Below are 27,404 nucleotides of genomic sequence, written 5' to 3'. Positions count from 1 at the left end.
CTCTTCAAGTGAGGGGTCTAGTGGTGGAGGCATAGTTTCCATCAATTCTTTTTAGGTGTGTTCCTTCCAGAAGGACTCAAACCATTCTAGCGCATTCCCTTGGACTCCTGCAACTTCTCTAGGTGAGGCAGCATTGTCTCATGTTAGATAGTGCCAAATACTTCAGAGAGATCTAGGAGGATGAGAATGGCTTACTGCAAGAGATCATCATCCATCAGTGCCACTAAATGCTATTTCCATCCCATATCCTGGCCTGAATCCAGATTGTGCCAGGGCTAGGACATTAGCTTCAATCAGTTGAGCTTTTGGGCCTTTGACTAGCTTTCTATGAGCTTGCTCAGGAACAGAAGCTTTAATATGGGGTGGTAGTTGGCTAGAACCAACATATCCAGCATGGATTTTTCAGTGTCAGGTGCACTGCTGTGACAGTGAGGGAAACCAAGAGGAGGGATTAGTGATGTGTCTTTATGTGGCAGTCCTGAAGAAGTATATGGAATATTGTCATTTACCACAACATCAAATTCACTCCCTCACACCCAACCGAGGCTATGGATACCATAATATAATTATGATTACTTAGGCTAGAAATGCTTATTGTTAGTTATTCCTGCCTCTTGATTATTGCCATTTTCTTCTCTCTCATCTTCTGAAGAAGTACTACCATCTTCTCCTCTCTAGCCTCCCAATATTTTCCCATAACCTCCCATAACCCTCCATTCCATCCTAAAGCTTCCTCACTTGTCAATCAAACCATGTCACTCTCTTTCTGAATCCTTCCAATCCCACTGCAAAGTTTGAGTCACAATCCACACTTCCCAAAAATTCAGTGTTTTCAAAATTGGACATTTTCTATGGCTTGATACAGAAAATTATTTGTTCTACAGTAGCACCTAGAGGCCCCAATCGTGACTGAGGCCCTGTTGTGCCAGAGCACTGTACAAACACATTGTAAGGAAAAGCCTCTGCCCCAAAGAGCTTATAGTCTAGATAGATAAGACCGGGGTTCTCAGGGGTTATGAGACTATTACATGGGGGGTCGTGAGCTGTCAGCCTCCACTCCAAATCCCGCTTTGCCTCCATCATTTATAATGGTGTTAAATATATAAAAATGTGTTTTTAATTTATAAGAGAGTCGCACTCAGAAGCTTACTATGTGAAAGGGGTCACCAATAAAAAAGTTTGAGAGCCACTGTATAAGACAGAAAAAGGGTGGGACTGGAAACAGAGATGCAAAGAGGTAACAGTCACCATATATGAAGTTCAAATCATGATGCAAGTTTTTACATTGTTCAAAGATCTAGTTTGGTCCCCATTTTGATATTTTTTAAAAAGAAAAGATAATAAAATAAGATGACAAACACTTAGAAGAGCAAAAGACAAAAAACTAAACCAAACAAAAACTGGAGACAACAGTACATTAAAGAGATTATTTGAACCAGCTTTTAAAGATACATATTGCCTAAGGCTTTGTTTTTGTGTTTATGTTCAGTGGTCGATGCACAATCTGCCAGATGTAAAACAATAGGCACTTCCAAGTTCAGTGTAAGAGGTTTTCCTCATTCAAGAGAAAAAGGTAATTATCATAATACTGGATTATATCTCCTCTACCACAGGATTACACTTCAAATACACAGTTCCTAAAAACATCACCAACAGCAGGAAGTAACAACTGGAGATAAACTAAACTCACAATAATTAACATATAAGCAGGGCCGGCTCTAGCAATTTCACCGCCCCAAGCACGGCAGCACGCTGCCGGGGGCGCTCTGCCGCTCGCCAGTCCCGCGGCTCCGGTGGAGCTGCTGCAGGCATGCCTGTGGATGCTCCACCGGAGCCGCGGGACCAGCGGACCGTCCACAGAAACGCCTGCGGCAGGTCCACCAGAGCCGCCTGTTGCCCTCCCAGCAACCGGCAGAGCGCCCCCCGTGGCGTGATGCGCCAAGCACGCGCTTGGAGCTTTGTGGCCTGCAGCCGGCCCTGCATATAACAAATAACATTCACAATTTTATGAGAATTAAGAACCATATTTCCAGAATAGTCACAGCCTTACTATTAATTATTAACACCTGGAATTTTGCATGCATGTGATGTTGGGGTACAACTTTGGATCATGGTTTTGCATACTGCAAAATGTTTGGATTTGAAAGTGGATCTAACCATTCAACTTATTTGTAAATAACATTTTGCAACTGAAAATCTGAGTTGTACAGCCTCCAGTCATTTGCTCACAGAAAACTGAGGGAGCTAGCAAGTAAAAAATTGTTTTATTGACGTAGAAGCTGCGCTATTTGGGAATCCTTTATCCATCATGGATCAGTATAGAACCCTGTAATGAACACATATTAAAGTGCTTTCAAATTGACTGATTGGAAAAGTTGAGTAATTAATATCATTGACCAAAACTATACTCTTTAATGTACACTGCAACAGAAACATGAATATGGGGCCAAAGCCTGAAATTCCTACTCCAGCAAGTGTCACATTGACTTCAGTAACTACTTGGGATTAAGGACCTCAAGATTAGCCCCCTACAGCTGTTATTTCAAGCATCTCTGCCCCCACCTTTTTTTGCCCCCCTCAAATAAAAGGACACAAACTGCAAATCAAAAATAATCATAATTTCTTTGAACCTTTTTTCCCATTAATACAATGATCCTATAATATGGAACCAGGATGACAAAAATTCAGAGGAGGATATTCTAAAATATACCTTTTGGAGAAAAGAGTAAGCTTTTTAACAAATCAATGCAATTTTTTTTTCAGATAACATTCCAGGAATGATAGTTTTCACAAAAGTCATGTTAAGAGCAGAAAAAAACTCGAAAACTTTGCAACATTAAACCTAGTATTTCTGACATTTTAAATAAAAAATATAACTGAAAATACTGAAATGTCAAAATGGTGATGATTATTTTATTTTTTTATGTTTATAGAAAGGCTAAGGCTAGCTGTATGTTCTAGGACCCTACTATAAATCCGCTGTCCCTTCAGACAATTCTCTCCAATTTTCATATGTCTGGGTGAAAAATCATCCTGGTTTAATGTCCTGAAGGTCAATAGGATTTAGGCCAAAATCTTCTAACTTGTCCATTTATGTGGATCTTTACTGGAGATTAATCAGGCTCTGCACAGGTATAGGAGTTCACCTGCACAGAACAGCTTGCAGGATTGGGGCCTTAGTTTTCCTGTGTGTAGGATGCATCTGTTCTGTTCTCAGATGCACTTTGTCATCAGTCCTGCAAGCACTTATGCACGTGCTTAACTTTACGCACAATTAGTCCTACTGTTCCATGTATTGCTATTCACATGCATGAAGTTAAACACATGGGTGTTTGCAGAATGACCAGATTACATCCTCTCTTTTCAGGTACAGTAAAGTCATAAAAACATTCCAATCTATCTTTTGTTTTAAAGAAATGTAGTTATATTGGCAACTGGAATTAAATGTATTCATTTCCCTTGGGTGGTGATACATGAGCAGAGTATTTGTGATTTTTAGCTTTGCTTTGGTACTAAAACTTACAAAGTATAGTAGCTAGAAAATGTTAGGGTATAAACGTAAATGGACTAGTGGAAAGATGATTTGTTTTAAGGATTTCTTCCACTTAAGAAAAAGTGGCCAGTTATTAACTTTGCTTCATTTTGCTCATAGAAAGCCCTCACAGCTAAAATGACAAAGCTGGCATTCTAGTTTTCAGATGAACAGTTTTATTTTCTCATGGATGGTACAGCACAGCCCCAGAAGATGTTGAGTGTCTTCTAATACTATTGAAGTAAATTAAATCTTTGCAGAATGTGCTCAGCACCACGCAAGATTGCTCCATCAGAAAGGGCTCATTCTTTTTATCCTTTGCTGGGCTCTCATCTCTTCATTTGGACTAATGCATAGTTAAGCACATATATAAATGCTGGCAGGATCAAAACTGGGGGAGGAGCGCTTGGCTCTGAAGAGAATACAGCATGGAGCATTTTTGCAAAAGCATTAAGACAAAATCGCCAGTTATATCAGGTCCCTACTCAGAATCCTGAGGAGTCATATGAAATACCTGTCTCCTTATGCTGCTTCCTGGCCTTCTGTTCTGCATGGCAACAAGGTTCATTGCCAATATGACTATGTAGTAACCATGTCTCTGGGTCACAAAAAGGGAAGATATTGTCAATATGGCCAGCAATAACTTTCACATTAGTTTCGACCCAAACATCCATGGAAGCTTGACAGGATGCTACAATATCTAGCAGCTATTCTCAGTTTGTTCTCCTTGGAACCAACACTTCCCATTATCCACAGAGCAGTAACCCTGCAGGCATTCATACTGAAGGGCATCCTCGGTCTCAGAGGGATGGGGAAGCATGGGATATAAGCCATTGCTCCTTTCTACTATGGTATTTGGGTCCCTTCTGGAATAATTTCTGCTCTTTTGCTTCCCTTCATGCCACACAGCAATGAGAAACTTCTGGATCATTATTCTTAAAACAATACTTGGTAAAAACACAGTTAAAACTTTTTTTCAGCTCTCCCCAACATATTTGAAGTGATGACTCATATTTAGTTACCTAATTGGCCAATAACCGTATAGAATCTTAATGACGCACAGAAGCGACAAAGAATGTCTCATATTACTTCCGTGCAATAGCTGTCATTCTGGATATATTGAGAGACAAAGGGATATTTATGGTTAGTTGCCAAATACATTTCCAATGTGCATAACACTGTAATAATTAAATAACCTACTATATATAGAGTAGTGCCAGCTATGTTTATGCCATATAAATAAAAGCTATGCTAAATTTTCTTCTAAATAGCTCAAAAAGATTCTTGCTACTTTTATTGCTAATATTAAACATTAAGACAAGATTTGAATGAGATTCAGTTCAGTTTACTATGATCAATATATATTTACCGTTTTTTGCTTTTTTCTTTCTAAAATGCATGAATAGCATTCCACACACAAAACAGTTATCCAGCTGCATTCGGTTATTTTTAATTCTGCCATCTTGATTGATGAAACCTAGGTAACACCAGATCTGTCAGGAAATATGCCCTAAAATTTCACATTCAGAATGTACATTTTAAAGAATATTAATTTTTAAGGCATGAACTAGAACTAAGAGAGCTCTGGGAAAAACCACTAGAGACAAAACCAACAGAGGTATAAATGATATTCCTATCTAAAGATTTGCTTCAGAGAATGAGTACTAAGGAAGAAAGCCTAGCCCTAAATGCCCTTCCTGTTGGCAAATGAGGTAAGAAAAAATAATAATAATAACATTCACACTTCTAGTTTTCCTGTCTTATGGCCGTTAAAAAAATGCAGATAAAACCATGCAACGATTTATAATTGAATGTAAAAAAATCAGGCTTAGCATATCATTCTGACTTTTTATAGACATAAATATAATACACATGAAGATTTTGTTTTAGATTTGTCAAAGTTTGATAAATGTAGTTGGCACACAGTCTACCGCTTATTGTGATTTTTTTTTTAACACCTCCGGTTTTATTCTTGATATCGTAAACGTAGACAGCTCCACTGCAGGATACTGACATTCAGTTTAACCAGTTACAGAAAATGTCTTGATTTTTCAAATCAACTTTATTTATTTATCTAAACACAAAGTATAAAAGATTCCAATACTGCCTTACCTATTTGAAGAGAAGGTGGAAATCACAGACATTACCTTGCTAAAAACTTTGGCCACAAAAAAACACCAACCCCCCCAAAAATCACTCAGTCCCAGTTAGTTTCTGCTAGCATAAAAGTTCAGATTTCGTTGCTGAGATCACTGCTCTATTCTAAGCAGTCATGCTCAATGTGTGATTCAAACAAAAACACCCTCTGCAGCTGGAGGGAGCCTTAACTAAGCAGAATTCTGTCAAGCTTTTCCCAGTGACTTCTGTCTACTAAATTCAGACTGATGTTTTGTGAAAGGGGCCTCAACAACCAGGCCCAGATTGCCTGAAAAGTATTTCCTGCCTTTGAATAGTATGCATATGTGAAAGAAGGACTGCATTGGGGGGGCAGGGGAGAGGGAAATAAAAAGACGACAAGACTGAACATTTCAAGTCATTTGAGTTAGCCAACTTCTGAGACAACTCTGTCAAACTATTAAAAGATTTATGATGCACTTAGAGAATTTAGAAGTATTTTCCATTCCACAATGGTTTATGAAAAAAATATTCTATAACCGAAACATACATATGCAACTTCACAATTGTCCCTAAACATAGGAGAACATCTTTAAATATTTCAGACCTTTGGGATTCAGAGCAAGGAATGGGCAAAAAGCAGGCTGGCTTTTACAAAGCTTCTAGTGCAATTTTGACCGTTAAACCACAGAATTACATAGATAAAAATCTATACATGTAAACTGCAAACACATTTTTCCTAATTAAATTAGCTTGAATCACGAGAAATGAATGACTCATTACAGTTTATAAGTACTTACAGCACAAGCAATGGCATATTCTGCTTTACCTCTACTGGGAATCCTCCAGAGTCACACAAATCCAGCTCTGCAAAAGCACAAGGACAGACTCCATCTTGATCATATTAGAATTTTGCTGACATAAAACACTTGTAACTATTTCTTTCCAGTTTGACAGGGTGCCTGAATCACATCTCTAGAGAAACCCACAGCATCTACAGCCTTCGTTCTATACAAATTTTGTGAAACTATCATCTGTTTATCTTTCCTGCTTTCTTCTGCGTCCTCTGAATGATTTCCTCTTAGTTGCTCCAGCCTGGGAACTTGGATTACCATTTGGTTTTGATTAAAACCAGACAGACAGCTCTGTAGACGTTTGAGAGCGAGCTAATGGAAATCACTAGTATGGCTTTAATTAATGTATCAATTAATAATAAATGTTAACTATTCATATAACAAATGCTACTAACACACACACAAATAGTGCTCCAAGCCAGCAAGGGTAATTTTTATGTGAAATAGTGCAAAATTTCCCACATCTTTCTGCCATATATTTTACTCTGGTAACAAGAATCATAGAGTGATGCCGCCCTTATAGGATGCCAACAACAGGATGGAGCCAAGTTAAGTGGTTTTCTTTTGTTTAGTAAAAAAGAAAGAAGTGTTGCTGCTGACTTTAATTATCTTTTTATGCAGAAGCCACACAGTTTGCCTTTGGCTGATTCATTTATGGTCCGTTCAAACCTATTTTATAGTTATTTCTTAGATTAAATGAGTAGTACTGTTACTGATAAGATTAACTGGAACTTTGGGTCTTTTTTTGTGAAGCTCAGGAAGGAAATAGAGGGGGAAACATGGCAATAACTTCAAAGTTACATCATGAAACTTAATACATCATAAAATGTAGTGCCTGAACAATTAGGGTAACTTGCCTTCTTAGCTCTTATCTTGTAGACCTCCCAACATTTAGAGTAAGATATTTATTCACAGGGTGTTGGGCAGCCTTTGCACTGAATCATTTCTCCATGAGAACTAAAGGTCTATAGAACTTTTGCATTGGGGAGGGATGTGAATCTCCAATAGCATGTTGGTTTGGCCAGAGGTGGCGGATTTAATCAAATAGGTAAGGTTGAACTCAGCTACCAGTTAATATGGACACATGTAATTTTATATGTGGATTTTCTAGTCCCAAAAGTCTGATATTAGGGCTTAAAATTGGTCTAGCAAAGTTACTCATACTGAAATGGGGTTGAGGACCCTTCTAAAGTATGTTGCTTGCTGTCATTGGAGAGTCAAGAGCAATGTACAATCCTAAATGGAATAACTAATCAGCCTTCTCAGGTGCCCAAAGATAGATGTCTTAGAAGTATACACAATAAAAAAATAATACATAGATGTGTAACCAATAGGGAATTATCTTGTGGCACATAGTTTTAGCTACCTTAATCTTAACTGTTGATCCAAATGGAAATTTATAGCTCTAAATCACAGTGTATTGTGGTCATACACAGCCTTTTTTGAAGGAGTTTCAGTCTATAATTCAAACAATGGCTCACAATGAACCAAACAGATCTATGCAGAGGCTAGAATCTTTGTGTTAAATTCCACGATTTTGAGCCCTTCTTTCATTATGAATCCAAAGGAAGACAAAGAATTAAGACATTTCTCTTGAAATGAAATTTATGAAAAAAATTTAGTTTCAGGACAATTAAAGGGTTTTGTTTCAATTTTGATTTTTTCCCCCTTATAATTGTGATAGCTTATACTTCTCTGATGCCCCCTTGAAGTGAGAAGAGGCACCTCTCTTGACCCAGATATCCTTCCTTGGATGATGAGGCTACTTTAGATCAGATTCAGAGTTTGGGGTACAGCTCTCCGGCTATACTTCTTATGAACTCTGCTCCATTTAAGGGCTGTAAAATAGTCCAGAATGAAGAAAAGGCAAAATATTTCCACATCACACAAAGAGAACCAGGTCAGTGTGGCCTCATGCAGGGTAAAGGTCAATAGTCCCTGGAAACAGATCTGGGCTCCTTGTTTCCTGTGTGTCCAAACAATGAAGGCTGAGATCCAGAGCTCATTAAAAAAAAAAAAAGGCCTTTACTTCCTCAAATGGCCAGGTTGGCTAGTGCTTTCAGGCAGTTTCCCCAGTGAACATCACCTGTTCTCTGCAGCTAGGAAGCTCTAGCTCTGCTTGCTCCAGAGTGCTCCCAGACTAGGCCAGAATTCTTTGTTTTAAGGGCCTGCCCTTCTCCAGGCTCAAATGTGTAGCAATGTCTGTGCCTAATCGGGTAAAGAATGTGAGCAAAGCCAAACAGCAAAAATTAAGATGTTTGTACACCAATGCGAGGAGCCTAGGTAACAAAATGGAGGAACTAGAGTTACTGGTGCAGGAAGTGAAACCAAATATTATAGGGATAACAAAAACATGGTGGAATAGCAGTCATGACTGGAGTACGGGTATTGAAGGATATGTGCTGTTTAGGAAAGACAGAAATAAAGGCAAGGGTGTTAGAGTAGCGTTCTATATCAATGATGAAGTAGACTGTAAAGAAATAAGAAGTGATGGAATGGATAAGACAGAGTCAGTCTGGGCAAAAATCACATTGGGGAAGAAAGCTACTAGAGCCTCCCCTGGGATAGTGCCTGGGGTGTGCTATAGACCACCAGGGTCTGATCTGGATATGGATAGAGACCTCTTTAATGTTTTTAATGAAGTCAGTACTAATGGGAATTGTGTGATCATGGGAGACTTTAACGTCCCAGATACAGACTGGAGGACAAGTGCTAGTAATAATAGTAGGGTCAGATTTTCCTGCATGTGATAGCTGATGGATTCCTTCACCAAGTAGTTGCTGAACCAGCAAGAGGGGATGCCATTTGAGAGTTGGTTTTGGTGAGTAGTGAAGACCTCATAGAAGAAATGGTTGTAGAGGACAACCTTGGTTTAAGCGATCATGAGGTAGTTCAGTTCAAACTAAATGGAAGGATAAAAAAAATAGATCTGTGACTAGGGTTTTTGATTTCAAAAGGGCTAACTTAAAAAAATTAAGGAAATTAGTTAGAGAAGATTGGACCAAAGAACTTGTGGATTTAAAGGCGGAGAAGGCCTTGAAATTACCTCAAGTCAAAGTTGTCGAAACTATCAGAAGACTGCATCCCAAGAAAGGGAAAAATATTCATAGGCAGGTGTTGTAGACCAAGCTGGATGAACAAGCATCTCAGAGAGGTGATTAAGAAAAAACAGGAAGCCTACAAGGAGTGGAGTCATATAAATAAGAAGAAAACAAAGAAAGAAGTGGGACCACTAAACACTGAGGATGGAGTGGAGGTTAAGGATAATCTAGGCATGGCCGGCCCAATATCTAAACAAATACTTTGCTTCAATCTTTAATGAGGCTAATGAGGAGCTTAGTGATAATGGCAGGATGACAACTGGGAATGAGGATATGGAGGTAGATATTACCACATCTGAGGTAGAAGCCAAACTCGAACAGCTTAATTGGACTAAATCAGGGGACCCAGATAATCTTCGTCCAAGAATATTAAAGGAACTAGCACATGAAATTGCAAGTCCATTAGCAAGAATTTTTAATGAATCTGTAAACTCAGGGGTTGTACCATATGACTGGAGAATTGCTAACATAGTTGCTATTTTTAAGAAAGGGAAAAAAAGTGATCTGGGTAACTACAGGCCTGTTAGTTTGACATCTGTAGTATGCAAGGTCTTGGAAAAAATTCTGAAGGAGAAAGTAGTTAAGGACATTGAGGTCAATGGTAATTGGTACAAAATACAACATGGTTTTACAAAAGGTAGGTCATGCCAAACCAACCTGATCTCCTTTTTTGAGAAAGTAACAGATTTTTTAGCCAAAGGAAATGCAGTAGATCTAACTTACCTTGATTTCAGTAAGGCATTTGATACAGTTCCACATGGGGAATTATTAGCTAAATTGGAAAAGATGGGGATCAGTATGAAAACTGAAAGGTGGATTAGAAACTGGTTAAAGGAGCTACAAAGGGTCATACTGAAAGGTGAACTGTCAGGCTGGAGGGAAGTTACTAGTGGTGTTCCTCAGAGATGGTGTTGGGACCAATCTTATTTAATCTTTTTATTACTGACTTTGGCACAAAAAGTGGGAATGTGCTAATAAAGTTTGCAGATGACACAAAGCTGGGAGGTATTGCCAATACAGAGAAGGACCTGGGTATTATACAGAAAGATCTGGATGACCTTGTAAACTGAAGTAATAGTAATAGAATGAAATTTAATAGTGAAAAGTGCAAGGTGCATTTAGGGATTAATAACAAAAAAATTTGTTATAGGCTGGGGATGCCTCAGTTGGAAGTAACAGAGGAGGAGAAAGACTTCAGAGAATTGGTTGATCAAAAGATGACTATGTGCCGCCAATGTGATATGGCTGTGAAAAAAGCTAATGCGGTCTTGGTATGCATCAGTTGAGGTCTTTCCAGTAGAGATAAGGAGGTGTTAGTACCGTTATACAAGTCACTGGTGAGACTTAAAGTGTAAGTCTCTGACTCTAAAAATCATTTTGGATCAGAGATTTCAGAACTGTGGCCCATGGAACCCAGCAGATCACATGGGACAGGCCTTCCTCCTGTGTCCAGGTGGTTCATTGCACTAAAGACAGTTGAACATACACTAAGTAGTTTCCTAATACATTAACTCCTAGCTTAACGTTGTAGTTATATTCCTGAAAAATGTGACTTTAAGTAAAACAATGTTAAGTACATCCAATTTCCCCACAAGAATTCATGTAAATGGTGGGGGTTAGGTTCCAGGGAATTTTTTTTCACTAGACAAACAAACAAACATATACACACACGGTATAAGTTTTAAACAAACAATTTAATACTATACACAGCAATGATGATTGTGAAGCTTGTTTGAAGTGGTGGAGTCAGAGTGTGGGTTATTTCCCAGGGAATGTCTTACTGCTAAATGATGAACTAGCACTCAGCTGAGCCCTCAAATGTTAACACATTGTTGTTAATGTAGCCAGGTGTTTCTTGGAAGGCCTCTTTTCCGCTTGCCTTGGGGGTTCCACCGCAGTGCCTGTCTGGTGATGTAGAAACACCTGGCAACGTGACCTTCAGGCTGATAGCAAAAAAATGGGCTATACCTGGAACTAGCTAGAGCGAATGGCCCAGGATAGAGGACTCTGGAGATCTGTGGTTGGCGGCCCATACCCCGATTGGGGTGACGGGCATGAGTGAGTGAGTGAGTGTGTTAATGTAGCTTCCCACTCTACAAGGCAGGAGCAGGAGTGACAGGGACACCCTGACATTAGCCCTCCTCCCTGCCCCCCCCAGCAAGCAGGAGGCTCCTGGAAGCACCAAGGCGGAGGGCAGGAGCAGCACATGGCAGTGGGGGAGGGACAGCTGAACTGCCGGCAATTGGTAGCCTTCTGGGCAGGTAGTGGGGAGCCGATGGGGGGCTACTGGCCCACCCTGGCTCCAAGCCCCCACCAGCTAGCTGCAATGGGATGCTCTTCCTGCAAGCAGTGGACAAAGCAGGCGGCTCCCAAACAATGTTATAAGGGAGCATTGCGCGACTTTAAACACGTATGTTCTCTAATTGATCATCAATGTAGCAATGAAGCAATGTTAACTGGGATGACTTTAAGTGAGGAGTTACTGTATTACTTTTGCATGTAAGCAATTACAGAAGTTGCCACAGGGCACAGATCTAAAATGGACAAGAAGTGGTCCACAGGAATCATGCTGTAAAGATGTGTTCTGCTGAAATAGTTTAACAACCCCAGTTTTAGAATGCAAACAACTGAGAGTCATATTCTAACAGAACTCGCTGCATGTGGACATTTGCAAAAAGCCGCATACCTAAGAAGGACAGAGACAGAAGGATGTCTTCCCAGTTCCTGGATACTTGAAAAAACTCAGGGAAAGTCTGCCTTTTAGGAGCTCCATGATAGGAGTCAAGAGCATTCTAGGGATATGCAAACTGTGTTCTTATAGTTTTGTCCCCATATCCATCATTAATCCCTACATACCTTCCCACACATTATTTTTGATTCTAGGAGAATTGGAGGGGGCTGTTGCTGGCCAGAATATGGGACTATATAAAAAGTGCTTTGGCATTTTATGTGCCCACCCATTTTGGGGAACTTTTCTAACTTGACCCAAGATTTTGCCTCATTTTTTATTGGAACACATATAATAGTCTTCTTTAGTTAAAAAAAGAGTGATCCATACCTTGCGGTCCAGTCCCAGCTTCTGCTTTTGTAGGTTTAGGTACACCTGGAACATGGGGTTGTGTCCCTGACAATCTTGGCTCATAGCCATTGATGAACCTATCTTCCATGAACTTATCTAATTATTTTTTGAACCCAGTCATACTTTTGGCCTTCACAATAACCTATGGAAATCATCTCATTGCCTCACTGTGATTGGTTGTTTGAGGTAAGAGAACTATCAGTCTAGTGACAGTAGAAAAATTATGAACAATAATAGCTTTTCATATTTTATCAAAATACATAATGGTGTTCCTGATCTTGTTGGCATTGGAGTAAAGTGCCCACATCATGACCACCATCACAACTGGCATACTTGTTGGTAGTCTTAGTTGAGAGACCAAGGATGAATAGTCAAAGAATGAATTACCCTCTCTCCTCTAGAAGCTGTCTCTCTAGGTCACAGCTGAGGCACAGTGGCCTTTCTGATGTTCCCTCCAGGCTTAAGTAGTGCACTTGTACCAACCAGGGACTCCAGCAGTACTGCCAATCAAGCCCTTTGTGGGTGGCACATTCTGTAGTATGTGGCCCAACAAACTCACAGCCCGTTGATCACTACTCTGTCAGAGCTGTTGGGTGGTGGCATAGATGTGGCAGTTGCTCAGGCATCAGAAGACCCAGGCTCTATCTATATGGAGCCTCAGACATTTTCAGAACTTCCAGTCCAGTGTCCTTCACAAGCATTAGACTCTCATGATTTATTGTGAGACTTTTAAAAAAAATACAGCTTGCATGTTACTTGAGACCAAATCCAAAATATATCAGATGCAAACAAAAAAATTAGAACAGGAAATAACAGAAAGGAGGCTGAAATGCAGGAAGGATATATTATGTTCAGGGGATCATAATGGATGATGTTATCAAATATCTGTTCAAAACCATGTATAAAAAATATCTATGTTTAATTTTCAATGTTATTACAATATGCTGCTATTTCACAAGATAATGGCTCATGGAGAGATTGTTGTCAGAAAAAGACTGTGGCTGGGGGAAGCTAGAAATTTCTATCAACCAAGACACACAGTAAATGGAATTCTGTCGCTGGCATTAGTAATACTTGCTCTGCTCCACTCCAATCTCTACTATATAGAGGGATATATATTCAAAATACTATCTCCTTGTTGAATGCTAACAAGCTAGGATTTAGATGCCCAACTCTATTTATGGAAGCGCAAAGCTTATGCAAATTATATTACATATAATTCTACATGCTGTTTTGCACAACTAGCTCTGTATCACACAAATATATCTGGCTCAAAAGGGCAGAGGTAGGCCATGTAAATGAAGCATTTAACATTTATGCAAGGAAGCTCAGTTCTGGTCAGGTAACTTTCAATAAAGAAACTTAGTACAAAAATGTTAAATTTGTTATTATTGTTTGTTCATGACTAGCCATCCTTTATATGCATAATGTTAATATATACACACAAATATATACACACAAATCTTATACAGCATTTTAGAAGAGAATAAAATATGGCTGGAATGCCACAACTTCACTCATATTAGCTGTTACATTTATTCCTGCGGTGTTAAAATAAAAGAAGAAAGATTATAGAAAGCTCAGAAGGGAATGTGCTGACTGACAGGAACACAGTAGCTACTCCATCTTGGACCCCTTTGAGAAGCAAGGAAATTTTATATGAACATACCACAGAAATAATATTTTGGCTCACTGTTAGAAGAGATGAAGTGTCAAACACCAGGGTAACAGATATTTAGGGCAAAATAACATTGTGTATAACCTCTCAAACAATAGGCTTACTGAATTCAGTGATAATATTTCAAGAGAACCAGTAACCCTTTTGATATCCAGCAGCAACAGTGAAAACCACATGATATTCATAACACATTATTATGTCAGTCCAGGAACTAGGAGAATGAGCCCACCTACAGTGGACAATTGGCTCAGCCTTTGAAATATAAACATGCCAAGATAGAAATATTATTTCCCCTCTTACAAATGAAATAGAGATATAATTGCAAATGTCATACCTGGGGTATTTTAGCAATATATCCACAATAAAATTATCTTCTTGTTCTTTCATATTTATGACTAATTAATTTTCAAAATATGCACTACAGCTAGTTGAGAATTTTTTTTTTACAAAATGCTTTTTCGGGCAGAAAATGCCAATTTGTCAAAACCAAAACTCTGAGGAAATGGATCAGTTTTGACAAAACTTTTACTGGGAAGGTTTTTGAGGTCCAGGATAGAATTTCTGGTCAAAATGAGAGAAAGGGACCACAAACCAGAATAGGTAATAGCCCAGGGGTCAAGGTATAAGTTCCTGCACTGCTTGCAGTGCCTCCCACATCCCAAATGAGTACCCTAACTAGGGCTGGCCATAAACAAGAATCTGTTACCAATACCTTTCAAATTTTTCATAAAAGTGTAAGAGAGGGTGTGCTCCAGAATAGCCAATAGCCCAGTAATGGCAAAGTAACATGAATAAACCTGCTTGTTACAAAACAAGAATGCATGGAAAGAATTTTCATACATCTTAAGAAGGGTTACCATATCTTAGTCAAGGCAGAAGTGTTGCCTAGGAATCAGACTTACTACACGAATGTCTGTAACATGTAGCTCCAGACCACAGGAGACATATGTCACTCACACTGAAACTCATCAGCACAATCCAGCTACTTTGTCAATGCATTAAAACACAGGACATTGCATTTGAGATTAAAATTTAAATGTATTATTTTATGTTTCACTGCACTGTTATGAATATTCAGCTTTAATATATTTCTAGCGAGTTTTGTGTGATCTGATTTTTATGGCAAAATTTGGTATACTGGAAACTATTGTTGTCTTAGGTACACTGTTAACCCACAAAGTCACATTTTAGCATTAAACACAAACTAAATTCCATTGTCCATACTCAATTTTTACTCAGTCTTTATTCTGGCAGATTCCCAATGGGAATTTGTTGAGTAATGAAACTGTTTTACTGAAGATGGCTGATTATAATCCAACAGAAATCTAATGTGTTAACTCAATTTGAACTAATATTAGTGAAAAAATAGCAAGATTTGTGGCCTGAGCTTGAACAATGAGCTTGTTCTCGTCCTTGATTTCTTACAGCATACACCACTGGGAAAACAATGTGTATGCACGAAGAACCGAATGAATTAAGCAAGAGGAGATCTTGAAATCTTTCCCTTCATTTCTCATGATCAGCAAAACAATATAGCCATCTGCATTTTATAGAATGTGTCAGAGGATTCAGAAATATCTTTTGTTCCAAGCCCACCATATTTTTGGAATGCACACTAGACACATGTATAGTTAAAGCAGAGGAACACATATAATGATTTGACATCTTACAGAATGTAAAATCCATCTATTTTGCTGTATTTAAGTATACTCACAGTGTAGCAAGAGCTGACCAGAGGACAATTCAATTTCATGGCATCTTTCAAGGTTCCAAAATTTGTTTTCATTCCTCATTGGAATGATAACACATGTATCCGTGCGTTCTATAGCCTGAGTAACAGAAGTAATCCTCCTGAGGTCAATACTTAAATGCTTAAAGGTATGCATGTGCTTAAAAGCCTGCCTGAATTGAGATCTTGGTGATCATGTTATGATGATCGTCATTAAGCTATCAAACTGCAAGAAAAGCAAAGACTACCCCCCCTCCCTTTTAAGATAAACATTTTAGTTAAGCAGAAGATGAACTCTGAAATCCAAATCATCTCATAAGAGGTGGGAGACAGGCCAAGCATAATACACCACAGATAGATTAACATTCATTAGAAGAATGAAGTGACTTCCAAGCTATGTGGAAGAACATATATATTGTGTACAAAATTGCTATACTGTAAAAAAATATATATATATAAAAGGATCAAAGACTCTGATCTGAGTGATCTATAGAGGACTCTCTACGAAATGTACAATACTAATCACAGAATGAGTATATAAGTTTCTCTTATATTGTTAATTTGTTTTCAAAAGCTCAGTCATACCTTAATAGATACTAAATACCAAAGGAACATGCTTACACTGAATTTATGTACAATTTAATATTACAAAAAGAGTTCTAGTAGAAACTTGGTTGTCTTTAGTGATGTATTATGCAGGTTTCCTAGAAAGTCCCTCCAACATATTAATATTTTTAAGTATTCTTTAAACTCTAAAGGAGGATTTACTACAACGAACTAGACCCAACATATATACACATATATTTTTTAATTTTTACAAAAATGTTCTATTAATTGGTGAATAGCACAAGGTTGTGCTACAAGTATGTTTAAACTCTTTCAGAAAGGCATTCAGATGCCCCCTTTTAAGGAGGATGTCTTTTTCATCCTTGGATTTCTAAGGTGTAGATTTCTTCTCCTGCATTGAACTCTGAAACAAACTAGTGGCGTGATCCCATGCAATGCATTTTACACCAATTCCCATTGAAAGAAATCTGCATCCCACATGATCAGGCCCTTAAGGAAATACCGTGGTACTGAAGCTCTGTGGAGCAATAAAGATCCACTGGGTTGGTATTGTTATATATTAATGCAAACCAGTATTAAAGCTAGACCATGTGTAAATGAGAACTGACAGAGGAATAACTGGTTCCAATCTCATTGGAATATTGTATTCCAGTTTTTGGCCCTGCTTCCATCTATTATTAATTCATCAATGTTCCTGTCATAACTTGGCAAGAAACTCAGAAATGTAGTATATCGTTGAACTCTTACATTTCCTGTTGTAAAGACTTTACATCTCCCACACTAGAGATGTCTTTGGAGTTCTACATCAAGTCATTTGTGAAATCACAAAGAACTTGTGACCCCTTGCTTTGGACTCTTTCTCTAATTCTAAGAAAATGTAAAGCATGCTGGTTATTTGTAAATAATCTTCTCTACAGTTTTCTAGCACAATGTATGGATATTGTGTTAGCAATATAACATGATTAAATTAAAAGGGCACTGATCATATGGATTCAGGCTTCTTAGAGAGCTGAGGTCCCGATTCAGCAAGATACTTAGGAATGTGACAAACATTAAGCAGATGAGTAGTCCCATTGAAGTCTGACTGTTATTCACGCATGTCTCTTTCTCCAACAAATTTCACTTTTTTTTATGCTGTGCAAGCAGATACCTGTTTCTTCACAGTTAGAATTCCTTTATATGAATGTTCAGGGAAAGAAATCAAAGTCAATGTATTTAAACATTCATGGAACTTTTTGGCTATGACATGAAACGAAGTAACTCCACTAAACTCAATGGAGCCACTTCAATTTACTCCAGCTGATTATCTGGCCCATGGATCCAAGGCATTGCAACAGAACATCTTGTACGTAGCATCTCACACTAGGTTCAGATCTATGGAATAAATCCAGCTACTCTATATGAAATAGATAACACTAAGTTGAAGGCTGAAACTTGGAGTTGCCTTATTTTGTTGTTTTAAAAGCGAGAGAGAGAGAGGTAGAGACAGAGACAGACACACACAAAAGAAATCTCTGTCCAAAATTTAACCTCTAATGTTAATGCCAACTTTTAAAGCTTTAAAGTCCATGTTTTTCTGGCTTTTGCCTCAGTATATTTTTCTTGTTGCTACAACTATCAGCCCTGCAGAGTTTAAAATTCAAACTCTGCATCCGAACTAAAAAACTACAAAAAGGAACATAGAACTTTATACTGATATGTGGTGATAAGTTTGTCAGTGGAATTATTATTAGGAGAGAACTATAAGTTGTCTGGCATAGAAAAGGATTTTACAGGCCTATGGGGAAAGGGAAGAGACTCTTTTACATTTGGGATATGAATTGAAACCCAGCCCTGACTGGTAGTGACTGAAAGTTGTCACCATCAAATGGTTGTGTGAGGATTTTAATCCCATTTCCAGAAGACAAGCATCTACATCACATCACCATTACTGACCCTAGAGAGAAGCTAAAGTTGAAGGGGCATGAACACAGAACTATATATCAACCTATGCACAGATCCTCAACAGGAAGAGCCAGGAAACTGCAACAACAACCTTAAATGTTCTCCCCGACCCGCAATAAGGCCTAGAAGTCTCGCATTGCCACTGCCTGTGCTGTACCGGTTTACAGCATTGCCAGTGCCACCCACATGCCTGAATCGGTGGAGAACTTGATGGGGCCGGGGATGATTGAGACATTCCCAGTAGGAAGGGGGAAGAGAACACACACTGAGGGAGGGGTCTCTACGATTCAACAGCCAGCTGGGAGAGGAAGGGAGCTGCTGAGTGTGAGGGATCACTCTTATTATTTAAACCCTAGCCTAGTCCATGTGGAGCCTCTTTTTGCTCCATTTCAGCAGCAGCGAGAAATATGTTTTAGATTGCCAGGCCCAGGATTTCTTACTTTTGTTTCTTGTTTGTTTGTTCTTCAGGATTCTTTTCTGATTTCTGGATCTAGGGTGCCGGACCAAAGAGGATTAGAGAAGTTTCTGCACCCAAGAGAAGTAGCACCTAGAGGATAGATAGGAACTCTTGGACCCCCCCCCTCCATCTATGTGTGGAGTGGTACATCCCAGCTGAGGGATCTGTGTGCCAATGTCGGGGTGGTGGTGTCACACCCCAGTTCTCCAACTTGGTGACACAACCTGCTGGAGGAGAAGAAGTGTTGCAGGGGGAGGGCTAGATGTGGCTCCCTCTCAGAGATGTAAAACTCCAAGCTGAGGGGAAGCTGCTGGAATCACGTAGGGTGCTGCTGCCACTCCTCTCCCCATGCTTGCGGGTCAGGGACACATTGCTGCAGGAGTGTCTGGCTCCCTGGGTTCTACTGCCAGAGCAAAAAACATTGCAGTGTTGTTAATCAGTATTCTGTAGAAACCCTCCTTTGATTAATTATTGTTTGTACAATGCCCCAAAGGCTGCTAGATGCATTACAGAACTAATCAAAAGAAAAACCTGCAGCCTAAGGGTCTAGTCCTGAAAATGCCTGTAGATGTAGTGGCTCCTTCTATGACCAATTCCATTGACTTAATGGAATTACTCACAGTAGTAAGAACTACTACTCCTATTGGGCTCTAATATATCCTGGGATGATGAATGAGGACAACAAACAATAAGGAGGATAAGGTGAGGAAGAACAAATTTTACAGTAATAAGATGATTTGGCTATACAATTACAGGAAGTGCATATCTTGATGTCAAAGCCATTTTTGTTTTGGTAAATTAACACATCTAGCTGGCAACATGGAAGAAGTGTTTTAAGGTGAGATTTAAACACGGACTAAATGCACATGATTTTCCTTTTTTAAAGAATTAGGAGGAAAGGAACAATCAGTATTAACAGCTTGCAGGCTTCTAAGAGACTGGTTATTTATAGCACCATAGTTTTATGTTACAGCTCAAAAATGAATATAACAAAACAGGTGGTGGAACTTTAAACTGCATTCTGTTTATATTATCCCCTTTCTATAGTTCACAAGCTGGGAATGATCCAGCTGTGATGGTCTATTGACTTTTTCCCCCGTGGTCATTCCAAAGCAACTGGAAAAGCACAGAGAAGGATGATACATTTCAGAGATTCAGGCAGCGCACCCCAAATATAAAGCACAGGTTCACCACTGTTTTTTATTCCAACACAAAGGATGAACTGTCCAGTTAGATCAAGTCATGTGGAGAATGGTCAGTGAGCTCTTTATAAGTGGGCAGCTTGTGAAATTCAGTATCTTTCAATTGGTCTAAAGAATACTGCACAGAAGTGAAATAGAACTATAACTTGCTCTTGTGGATGCATAGATTATATAGTTGTCTAAAGGATAAATTTGTCCTCTTCAAAATATGAAGACTTTCTGTTGAACATACAGCACAATTTGCACTATTACCCATCTCCTCTAATGAGAGAACTATTTTAGAGAACACTTTTTATATCTAAGACAAACTTTTTATCCGTTTTATCAGGATATCTGTTATCTTCTACACTGAGTCTTGATCCCCAGATGCTGTACTAGCCTGACATTTGTTGAGGTCATCAGTTTCTGTAGTATGCAGTATAGAATTACAAAGCAATATCCTTCTTGCATTTGGTAGAAACAGCAATGTTGAACTAGGGGCAGTGAATTATATGGGCCCATGATGCCCATGCTCCAGGAATATTCAAGGCCCAGGAGCCCGGCTCCACCAATGTTCAGGGCTGCATCTCTCCTGCCCCATCTGCCACCCCCATGTGCCTCCCCCGGAGTGTGCCTTGGGCCCATGGGCCCCCAACCGCCACCGCCGCTGCCACCACCACCGGCAGCACACTGGGACTAAGGCAGCTTCCTGCCCGGCCTCATTGCGCTGCTCCAAGACGTGGCAGGCATGTCCCTGTGGCCCCAGGGAGGAAGGGGGAGGAGAAGGGTGTATCCGCGCGCTGTCCCCACCCCAAGCGCTGACTCCGCAGCACCAATGGGAATTGCGGGGGCAGTGCCTGTGAGCAGCTGCACATGGAGACTCCCCAGTCCCCCTGCCTAGGACCCACTGCCAGAGGGGTGTGCAGGTCACTTTCAGGAGCTACCCAAGGAAAGCGCTGCACCCCTCTCCCACACCCAACCTCCTGCCCCAGTGCAGAGCCTGCATCTAAAGTCCTTCCCAGAGCCCACATCCCATCCCCCTCCTGTACCCTAATCCCTTACCCCAGCCCAGAACCCCCACCCCCCCAAACTCCCTCCCACAGCCCACCCCCGCACCCTCTCCTGCACCCTAACCCACTCCCCCAGCCCAGAGTCTGCATCCCTTCTGCACCCAAACTCCTTCCCAGAACCTTACGCAGGTGCAGGGGGGCTGGACTTTGACCTGTTCTGGGCACCTCCAAAAATTATACAAACCTGCTTCCCCCATATAGAACATACTTCCAGTATCTTCAAAAGTAGTTATGTATGTGCAAAATGTCTTTGATTTTCTGCTCTACAATAGTAGATTTAATTTGCAAAATTAAATAGTTGTGGAACTTTTGGCAAGTTGAAAGAGTTAGAAAAGTTTCTTTTGGGTTGAAACAAAGGTTAATTTTGTGCATTTTAAACCTTTTTTAAAATAAAGTCAAAGGAAATGAAGGATGAGATTCACAAAAACAAGGAGGAGGAGGAGCCTCTCCCCAATAGGCCAGTGGTTAGGGTACTCACTTGATATGTGGAAGACCAGGTTCAAATGCCTACTCTGGAGCAAGGACTTCACTGCAGGTTGTCTTCATCCCAGGGGAGTTCCCTGACAACTGGGCTTTAGAGTCACTTTCTCTTGCTCTGACCTAGTGACTGTTCAAGTACTGTATTTTATACAAAGCATCAACAGGAGAGTGAAAAGCCCCATCCTGGAATACCAAGCAGCATGCTGATTAGAGCTGTCACCTGGGAGGGGGTAGCTTAGGCTTCAAACTTGTACTCCAGAATGTGGATTTGAACCTAGGTCTTTTATTTACCAAGCAGGATCCTAACCACTGGGGTGTGAGGTGCCACTTCTCATTGGTTTTAGGACTCTAACCCTCCATCTCCTCCAGTTTTGTGACTGGCACTTGCCTCCCTTTATGAATAGAGCCTGAAAAGTCAAAGTTTAGCTTTGATAGTAAAAAAATGAATCATTTCAACATTTCAAAGATATTTTGCTGTTTTAATCAACACTAGTTACTAAAATTGAATTTAATCTGCAGTGTGTGTTTGTTGAAAAAGTTATTTTGGCTGAAAAAACTTGCCCAGCTGTATAGATCACTTTTTTCCTGGTTAGAGGAGAGAAACCACTTAGTGCTTTGAATAAACTGAGACACCCAAAACAGCAGGAAGGTAACTGGGACTGCCTGAGGCAAATTCTCATCTGGATTAAGTCATGATAGCGCCAATGACTTCAGCTGTGCTATGCTGATTTACACCTGCTGAATATCTGGCCCCCAACTTTAAAAAGTATTTTCGGACTATCTAATCCTTATGCATTGCGCACTGACCCCAGGAGCCAATGGATAGCACTGGGCAAGGAAATCAATAAATTACACCCTCCCTTGTTACTTTAATAAACACTCTACTTGAGAAGTGATTATTGATATGGCTACCCCTTAAACAAGGTACAATAAAGATTAACCAAAATTAGAAAAGTTCACTGAATACAAGATAAGACATGGGTACAGTAAATAGAAATGTGGGCCTTTTCACAAGTATTAATTGATGCTACATCCAAAGATGAGTTATTATTACATAAATAAACAAGCTTGTGAGGCTGATACTTACTATATTTACTTTGAAAATATGCTTCATTTTCACTAAAAGCACAGGCAGCAATACTGCTCTTAAGAAGAGAAAATACAAAAAGTAAAAATCAAAACAAACCATTTGGGATTTCTTTGGTGGATTTGATTCAAAGGGCTCTGAATCAAATATATATTTAAGAAAAGAGGGAGGAGGGAGTGATCTGGGAAACTAAAGACCTGTTTGTTCGACCTCAGTTGTACTCAGGGCCTTAGAACACATTTTCAAAGGGAGAGTAATTAAAGATATGAAGGTAAACTGTAGTTGGAATAAAATACAATGTGGTTTTACAAACAGTAGATCGTGCCTTACCAACCTGATCTCATTCTTTAACATAACCAGTTTTTTTAGACAAAGAAAATACAATAGATCTAATCTACCTGGATTTCAGTAAAGCATTTGATACAGTACCATTTGGGAAATTCATTACATTGGAAAAGGTAGGGATTACTATGAAAATTGAAAGGTGGGTAAGGAATTGGCTGCCAGACTGGAGGGAGGTTACTCGTGGCATTCCTCAAGGAAAAGTTTTGGGACCAATCTCATTTAACATTTTAATTAAATGATCTTGGCATAAAAAGTATGAGTATGCTAATGAAGTTTGCAGATGACACAAATTAGGGAGCAATTTCCAATACGAGGAGGAACAGAATATCATGCAAGAAGATTTAGGTGACCTTGAAAACTGGAGTAACAGAAATGGGATGAAATTTAATAGTGCAGAGTGCAAGGTCATGCTCTTAGGGACTAACAGCAAGAGTTTGTGCTACAAGCTGGGGACTTACCAGTTGGAAGTGACAGAGGAGAAAGACATGGGTGTATGCATTGATTACAAGTTGACTATGACCCACCAATGTGAGGTGACCATGAAAAAGGCTAATGCAATCCTATGATGTGTTAGGTGAGGTATTTCCAGCAGAAATAGGGAAATGTTACCACCATTATACAAGACACTCATGAAATTTCACTTGGAATATTGTGTGCAATTCTGGTCTCCCATGTTTAGGGAAGATGGATTCAAACTGGAACAGGTGCAGAAAAGAGCTACTGGGATAATAAGAGGAATGGAGACCCTGCCTTATGAAAGGAGACTCAAACTTGGTTAGCCTAGCCAAACAAAAGCTGAAGGGAAAAATGATTGTTCTCTGTAAATATGTCAGATGGATGAACACCATGGAAGGAAAGGAGTTATTTAAATTAAGGGCCAGTGTTGGCACAAGAACAAATGGATAAAAATTGGCCATCAACAAGTTTAGGCTTGAAATTAGATGAAGATTTCTAAACATCAGAGGAGTGAAGTTCTGGAACAGCCTTGCAAGAGGAGTAGTGGAGGGGAGAACCCAACTTGTTTCAAGGTTGAGCTAGATAAATTTATGGAGGGGATGGTATGATGAGGTTGTCTACAATGGCATATGGTCTATCCGTGACTGTATTTGCAAATATCTCCAATGGCTGGAGATGGAACTCTAGATGGGGAGGGCTCTGAGTTACTACAAAGAATTCTTTCCCTGCTGTCTGGCTAGTGGGTCTCACCCACATGCTCAGAGTCCAACTAATCACCATATTTGGAGTTGGAAAGGAATTTTCCCCTAGGTCAGATTGGCAGAGACCTGGGGGGGCGAGAGAGGGGGAACAGTTGCTTTTTTCTGCAGCATTGGGCATGAGTCACTTGTTGGTTTGAACTACAGTAAAGGGTAGATTCTCTGTAACTTGAAGTCTTTAAATCAAGATTTGAGGACTTCAGTAACTCAGCCTAAGGTTGTGGGCCTATAGCAGGAATTGGTGAGTGAGGTTCTTTCTCCTGAGATGTGCAGTTCAGACTAGCTTGAGACCAGAGGGGACCATTGTTATAAAGTCTATGTGACTAAATACTGCCTTTATTGTCTCAATGGCAAAAAACTCTCATTGACTTCAATAGGGGTAGACTTAAGTTTCAACCTGTGTGACTGCCCTTGAGTTGGGTTGAAACAAATCTATTCTTTTGTTTAAATACACCAAAATGAGTGGTTCTAGACCAGTCTTTAGCTGATCATGTTATATTTGGCATACATGATCATTTCATGCTTACCCTAAAGAGAAGAAAATACTCCTACAGACAATATTTATTGTGTGCTTTTAATTTTAGCAACATTTTTGAATGCATAGTTTTATAATCTTGAGTTTAGTCGCAAATGGAGAACTGATTTCAGCAAGAAACTATAAATAGAACAGGCAGTCTAGTTAATGCCTATGCTGTTCCACTGATGATCTTAAAACTCCCTGAAGGGACCACCCATCAAAAGGGTAGTTCTGTTTCAGTGGTACTCATTTGTGTCACTCATGTGAATTAGGTTTAATGGTTTGCTAATGTGATTGGCCATTAAGTACAGAAGTAAAGTAAGAATGCCAATGCCATTTCACCCCAGGGGTGAGGATTGCCTTATTTGGCTCACACCATGGATCTAAAGATAGAGGTTCTTAATAATATGACATTTCCTTGTCACAGCTGATCATGCTGCTCTTTAAAATGATACTAAATTACATAACATTCGTGGTTTTAGGTTTAAGACTTTATTGAAAAATAAAAATGAAAATGACAAATAGGTATGAATTATGCCTAGAACAATAGGTACTGATTCTTGATATGGGGACCTCTAATTTTATTGTTTATTATTTCAATTGCAGTAGCACCTGCATTGCAAATGTTAAGTCTTCCTCACTTTTGCCTTCATCCCCACCCACTAAGGGGGCTGGGGAGGGAAGTAAAAAGTAATAAAAGGATTCCATTAGTTGCAATACTGAAAACTTCAGATATATCAGTACATCCACTGTATTCTAACTGAACCTGAGAGTTATCTCTGTTTCACTGTCTTTGGAAAGGAACACATAGGCAATGATGTTATAGCTGCAGTGATGGGAGAAGCAGCAGAAAGCGTATACATATGCATAATTACCTATCTATATTCTTTCTATCTAAACTTTCAAAGTCAATGAGAGCTTGGGTTCTGACAAAAGGTAAATGTGCCCCAAAGGGATCTTTGCAAGTGACTGGAGGCCTATAGAGTAGTTATATGGTAGGTTTGGGGGTAGGATATTGACATTCTTTTTATTGAACATGGCCACAAGATCGCTGTACTTGGTCAGAGTCAAGGAACTAGTATTTCCTGAAGCTAATGTAGTACCAAGCAGGGATAAAGGTTTCCCAGGGGTGGATTCTGTCTTCTTCCCACTGGATCTTACTAGGCATTGCAGCAGGCTAAACCCAGAGTTGAACCATATTTCCTGCACCACCCCAGGAATGGTCAGGTTGTCAAAAGAGAGTCAGGGAAGGCCCAATATGACCCAAAAGTATGATGAAAGAATCAGGTTGAACTGTATATTTTCCTGGTGGTCCCCAATCTCAACTTGGAAAGGTGCAAAATTACATCTCCTTTTAACTTCATCCTTCATGGCACCATTGGCAATGATCAAGTTTCCTATGTACACATGATTTTATTTGTTCTATGACTTCACTGCTGCTGCATTTTAACACTGTCACTTCTCTAAGTTGCAATCACTTGGTCTTGCACTTATTGTAAGTCAGCTGCATCAGTTTTCCAAGATAATGAAGAATGCTATAATTAATTCAAACATGTCCACCAGTTGTAAGATATCAACATAAACTTAAGAGCTTAACTTTAGATCACCCAATGTCATGCCCTCTAACTTGTCTACGATTCTTAATATCCAATTTAAAAATGTGCTGAAAAGTGACAGACATTCCACATCCACTTGACTTGAACCAGTCACTTAATTCTCCTCCAATTCTTATGGCTCTACAGGAGAGTTCGTGATATCTTTTGTAAGTGCAATTATCCTATCTGGAACTCTGTATGATTTTACTATTTTCCATAATACTTCCCTCCAAAGTGAATCAAATGCTTTTGTGAAAACAATGAAAATAAAAAACATTTTTAATCCTTATTCTCCCTTCCCCTCCGCTCCCCCCATCAGCTGTTAGAGAGAGAATATCTGATCTATACAACTTCAGCCTGGTCTGAAGCCACACTGTTTATTACCTGCGACTTCCTCTAAAGCTGGCCTTAATCTGTTGACAATTACTCTCATCATTTTTTCTGGTACCTATAATAAGCATCTACCTCTCTCTAATTATTCAGATCAGCAGGATCGCCTTTCTTCAGGCAAGTAGTGCCTGTAGCCAGTCATCTGATACCTCTTCTTGCTCCCATAATTTTTTTTATACATAGTATATGTTTTCCATATTTATTGCTAGGGGAATGAGAGACACTGAAGAGAAACTCAAGCTCACCAAACTTTAGAGAAGACGGAGGGAAGTCAGTGACCATTCCCCACTGCATACAGTTCTGCTACCTTCAAACTTTAAAAGCCCTGGAAACAGTCTTTACCTTCAGTTCTCTTCTTGGGGTTATCCTGAAGGTCTGCTATATCCCTCCTCCAGATGCTTTTAGGAAACAGCAGAGTGGTCCCACTCACCTATAAGATCCTCAGGGGAAGCCGGGGTGGCCATCCCAC

The 27,404-nt window shown here is 39.6% G+C and overlaps 1 protein-coding gene across 1 annotated transcript in view; it reads right to left on the bottom strand.

Annotated features, from left to right (window-relative positions):
- The window catches only part of DLC1 (DLC1 Rho GTPase activating protein), a 365,039-nt gene extending 359,339 nt beyond the window's left edge, over positions 1-5,700 (bottom strand). Inside the window, exon 1 of the mRNA XM_050947317.1 lies at positions 5,645-5,700. The gene's annotated coding sequence lies outside the window, so the exon portion shown is untranslated. The remainder of the gene's footprint in view (positions 1-5,644) is intronic.
- Between the last annotated feature and the right edge of the window lie 21,704 nt (positions 5,701-27,404).

This window comes from Gopherus flavomarginatus, chromosome 3 (genome assembly GCF_025201925.1).
Source record: "Gopherus flavomarginatus isolate rGopFla2 chromosome 3, rGopFla2.mat.asm, whole genome shotgun sequence".
Taxonomy (NCBI): Eukaryota; Metazoa; Chordata; order Testudines; family Testudinidae; genus Gopherus; species Gopherus flavomarginatus.
This window is presented reverse-complemented; position numbering and strand designations above follow the sequence as displayed.